This window comes from Cynara cardunculus, assembly GCF_001531365.2.
Source record: "Cynara cardunculus var. scolymus isolate 2C chromosome LG 3, CcrdV1, whole genome shotgun sequence".
NCBI classification, from domain to species: domain Eukaryota; kingdom Viridiplantae; phylum Streptophyta; class Magnoliopsida; order Asterales; family Asteraceae; genus Cynara; species Cynara cardunculus.
The window spans coordinates 10,356,891-10,362,988 of NC_037530.1; positions in this window are offsets into that span (position 1 = coordinate 10,356,891).

The window sequence follows — 6,098 nt, forward strand, 5'->3', positions numbered from 1 at the left end:
CAGTTAAACAGATAAAATTTGATCCCAAATAAAATGAAAGAAGCCCGTAACAAAATCCCTTAATAACTAGCACAAACACAACAAATACATGATGACTCTATGATTACACCAAATGAAAGTCTGATCAATTCAAACAGTTCCTGTATGTTTGGAATACACAACTAAAGTACCAGTCTTCACACCAAAGTCCACCTTCTTGTTATTTGCTGCAACCTTGTGCTTGAAAGCAAATAGCTTTTGCAGCAATCTTTCCAGCAACTGAAATTTTCCACATTATTCTACTATACTGGGGACAGTCAAACAAAGGCCAGGGTTCAATAATTTCCCTTTGAACTGTTAAAGTATCAAATGCATCTGCTGCAACTAAGGCAAAGTGAATCAGCAACAGAAAGATGTCTAAACCAAAAACAATCAATCAAGACCAAAAACAAGACCCAAATCTTTAACAATATTCCAAGTCTTAAAGCTGACACACCAGTGTCAACGTCTGGAAACAACCTTGGGATTGAAGGATCTGTTCCTAGTGCAAAAGAACCAACAAGGAAAGTGATTCACTGGATGGCATTACTGACCCTTCATTTGATGATGTTGTTCAATGTGCTTTGGTTGTTGGGGATTACCACGGAGCTGTTGCACGGTGCATAGCTAAAGGTAGTTGTTGCAATAGTGAATAATGACCTTGTTAGCCTAGTAAAAACAAGATCCAAATCTTTAAACAAATCTTCTAAGTTCTCATCAATTGGTTCTTGCTTCAAGCTACAACTTCAGCAATTAATGGAGACTCTGAATTCCACAGAATCTCACTATATTAGATGTGTAAAGCCAAATAATCTTCTTAAACCTGGCATCTTTGAGAATGTCAACATAATGCAACAAACCATTGATTTATGCTACACCCAGAAAATTGACAAATCTGAATCCTTGAGCAATTAACAGAAAATACTTTAAAAGTCTTGTGCAAATAACTATGAAGCAGCTATCTTGAGCAATTATGACCAAAAATTAACATAGTGATATGCTTTTACAAAATTGTACCTCTGTGTTTGATTTACAGTAATCGATGTTGAACCACAAACAATTATTGAGCGATAAACATAAGAATCCAGATGAGATGTTGTCCGATTTAGAAAAATTACGTATGAAGCAATAATCAATTTACACTAAATAAACATAACCTATAGATGAGCGATATACTGAGCGATAAAGAAATCCGATTCACTAGATGCAAGAATAATTAAGTCTTAAATCGGGTGATGAGAGTAAGCGATGCAAACCAGCTTTTCAGTGATATAACAAATCCAATCAAGCAAAACAGGCGATAAACGTGAAATCGAAAATGAAGGTTGTGAGCGATTTACTCTAGTCCGCCTAATCTGCTTAAAACAACAAACTCAGACAGTGGCCATTCTGTGCATTGTAATACAAATCCGACCAAGTCGAATAATCGATTAAACCCAAAATCAAATGAAGACCAAGTCAAAATCAAACTGTGCGATATATCTTGAAATTGGACAGAATGCGACAAATGTGCGATAAATGATAAACCGGATGATGTTTGTTAATCGATTTACCAAGTCCGGACAGTTGTACGATGAAGGCAGGCGATTTACCAGAACCTTTGTAACAACTCAAAATCGATTTACCAGAACCTGTGATGCCCGATTTATCCTTTAGGCTTAGAGAGGAGAAAACGATGAGCGATTTAGGAATAATCTGGTGACAGTAGTGAGCGACTTAGTAATTCGATCATGCCTTGTGCGAAGAACAGCTTAATCCAGCCAGGTCTTGTGCGATTAACAGCCTAATCCGGTCACAAGCCAAGCGATGAACTAAGCGATTTGCTTATATGATTAAAGAATCCATGCGATGTAAAGGGCTTCTTGAGATATGGACTGCTAATTGTTGAGATGGGCCAAAAAGATTAATAGGCCTTGAGCGGTTTATAATATCCAGTCACACACTTTGTTCAAAAAATTGAGCGATTTAACAAAACTTCAGCCAACCCAAAATTCAGAATCAGATCAAAATATATCAAAAACACAAAAACAGTAAAATTTTAACAAGAAAATGGATCAAAAACACATTTAAAAAAAATTAAGAACACGAAAAAAAATCACAAAATTCAAGCAAATCTTGAAATCGCATGATCAAACCATGAAATCGCGTGAATAACAAAGATTCACGATTCTAAAGCACACACTTTGATCACGGTTTTAACACCAAAACTCAAAAATTTGAAAAAAAAATTCGGATTAAAACCTTGAAAAATGAAGAACTCAAAGAACAAAAAGATGAACACAATGAGATTTCAGAAAAAAAATTCAAAAAATCTTCAAATCTCTGATTTCTTTCTCTTGATTTCTTGCATGACCAGCTCTGATACCAATTGTTGTTCCACAATAATCAATCTTCAATAAAAAAAAATCATAATCATGACAGATTTGATGGATCTTCAATAAGAACATATGAGAGAGTTGAGAGAAAAGGTCAAACTTCACAATCTAGTCAAACTCTTATTACGTAAACTAAATTGTACAAATGAGGTCATCTACCAAAATTACAAGGAACTAACCCTTTATATAAGGTCAAAGATGTAAGCCTAGAAAGTCAAAGTCAAACTACAGAAAAGTCAAACACGATGACTTTTATAATTATAGACAATATTTAACCTTTCAAGTCGAATACAATTTAATACTGATTTTCAGTCCTAATAATATATGAACCCATATAATGTGTACTTATTTGGCGTCCAATTTATGTGTCTACGGCGCTCGAAAATATTTTTCAGCTGTGAATATGTCAGACGCCATATATATGAGCCCCACGGGTATTGGTTCCAGGAATCTAGATTTTTAACTAGATACAAAATCTAGTGTTGGATATTGTGGTTCTTCTTTCGTCCCAGAAAAAACGTATGGAGCATGATTACGAGGCAGACACACACCGCATCATCGTCTGATATATTTCTATTATTTAAGTCGGACAACTTATTTTGAAAATGCTCGACTTTAATATTATAAAGATTTTTATCAAACAATATTGTAATAATATTCGGTATGGTAAAATGTGATGGGCGAAGATCCGGCCCAAATCTTAAACCCGTGATCAAACAAAACTCATATATGTTGAACCGTAAATGGAACCCTCCAACCCGATAATATATTTCTTCAGACTCAGAAGGGAAAGAGGGGTCATCACATTACACTATCCAATTAATTAATGAGAAGTATGAATAATGGTTACATATATTTAACCATTGGGTCGAAACATGTATTTCATAACATGGTTAACCTCATTTCATTATTTGATAATGCTTCATTTATTTCTCTAATTATTGAGGTTTGGACCCTCAAAGTCGGTAAAGACCGGTAGAACACCTGGAAAAAAATAAAAAATAAATCAATTTTTATAATATATACATACATACATATATATAGATACAAATAGAAATTTATATATACATAGGTACATACATATATATATATACACATATACATACATAGGGAAGGGTTCAAACGAGAACCCCTGTGATTTACGAGAACGCAAGAACAACTCAATAACCTCATATTGTGATAAAAAATAAAATTACAAGATTTTTAAAATTAAAATTGAAATTTAAAAAGATTCAAAAAATTTTAAAATTAAAAGGGTAATAATGAAAATGATATCATCAAATCTTTTAAACAMGATCATTATCTTTTAAACACTCATTATTATCATTAGTCTTATCATTATCTAGTAAAACGGTTACGAAAKAGGTTAKGATTATACTAGGTGTAATAAWCATGTGATATGAGTGTGATAATYATGTGATAGGGGTGTGATAATCACCATTATACATCACTTGGGTTATCGTTTTGGTTAATAAGTTAAAATTTTGGTGTAATCATGTGATAGGGATGTGATAATCATGTGATATGAGTGTGATACTTATGTGATAGGAGTGTGATAATCACCATTATACATCACTTGGGTTAACGTTTTGGTTGATAAGTTAAAATTTTGGTGTCATCATATGATTTGGGTGTGATAATCATGTGATAAGGGTGTGATAATCACTGTTATACATCACTTGGGTTATCGTTTTGGTTGAYAAGTTAAAATTTTGGTGTAATCATATAATATGAGTGTGATAATCATATGATATGAGTGTGTTACTTATGTGATAGAGGTGTGATATGAAGAAAAGATGTTAACGAGAAGAAGAAGCAGATAACTACCAAGAGTAAAACGTGGAACGTGAAAAGATAATTATGGTTAATTAAAATAAAATAAAAATTACTTAATTACATTATTGTCCTTATTAAATTTTTAATATATAATAAAAGTTAATTTATTAATTAAAAAAGTTTGAGATTATTGGGTTGTTCTCGCGTTCTCGTAAATCACAGGGGTTCTCGTTTGAACCTCCACCTACATACATATAAATATATATACATGCATATATTATATATATACATACATACATATACATACATACATTTCGTACAAACACCATATATATTTACATACATACATATCTATACAAACCGAATATATATATATTCAAAAAATTGGGAAATTTTACCGGTTGTTCCATAGTGCTAGGTGATTGTTCTATGATTGGGGTGGCGGCAAACGGTGGTCGGTGGCGGCACACGGTGGTTGGTGGCGGCAAACGGTGGTGGATGGTGGAGGAAGGTGGTCAGTGGCGGCGGAAGGTGGTGGATGGCGGCGATGGACGGTGGTAGTTGGAGGCGAAAGGTGGTCGGTGTCGTCAAACTGTGGTGGATGACGGTGGACAGTGAATGGTGGTCATCAGTGAGCGGTGATCAATGGATAACCATGATTAAAGGAGTCAATGCTCGGTTTTTCTAGAGGTGGATGTCGGTGGGGATGGTGATAAAGGTTCTCCCGACCGCCTATTTATATAAACCGTTACGTAATAAGACAAAATACATAATCAAATCGGCGCCAAATCATAGACACTAAAAGACGAAATAGCAGTCAAACTACGTAAATCAGATATAATATCTGATTTTTGTCCCCCAAATCAGATACAAACAATTTTTTTCGTGTCCGCAATTATTATAGAATATCAACATTTAGTGTAGTAAAAAAATATTTCTTATAAGAAAAGATAACAACATTCGTTGGTTAATTTATGTTTTTTTTTTAAAAGTGGTTAAAATTATAAATTTTCACGTACAATCATATTTTTTAAGGGTTGTCACAGTAGATTGTGTTTACAGGTTATGAGAGTAGAAGTGTTTTATTTTATAAACTAAAACCATAACATTTGGTTCTAAACGGTAAAAAAAAAACAATTTTAAATCATCTTCTATTTATTGAAAACACTCATTAATCAGTATACACTAAAAGACAAAATAGTGGTAAAGAAAAAGCATGGATCGCCCCCGAGGTAGATCCAGTGAGGTGGGGGGCGATCCTCATTATCGAGACAAACAATATTTGGTTTCCTAAAGTAGATGCATGTGGGTCCCACAAAATTAATTTTTTATTATTTTATTTCCTACTATTTGGTCAAACTTGTATGGATCGCCGCCCATGGTCAAACCATGCCCCCAGGGGAGATTTATTAAATTATTTTGGCAATTTTGATAAAAGTTGGTTATTTCGTTAATACATCAGGTATATTTTAATCGTTTTGATGATTTTCCCTTCATTTAATCCCCCGTCTCTCTCTATACATATATATATATATATATACACACACATATACATAGAACTTGGTTATTATACAACCCTTGACATTTGTGCAACCAATACAACCCAATCTCAACCGTCCATTTTATTTGATTAATATGTGATTTCAGATAAGTTTTGATTGTTTTCTAATATAAAGTATTGATCATAAATTAATGAACCATATTCGTGTTACATAAATATTCATAATAAATGAACTCTTATCATTTCCATAAATATCTCAATTTATTGGGTTGCATTGGTTGTACAAATGCGATGGTTGTATTTGAAACAATATATATATATATATATATATATATAGATTTTGGATCATGTGAGACCAGACTGTTTTCGTGAGACCCGTGAGACCAACATTTTACACTTGAAACTTCACAGCAAAATGCTGTGAAGGT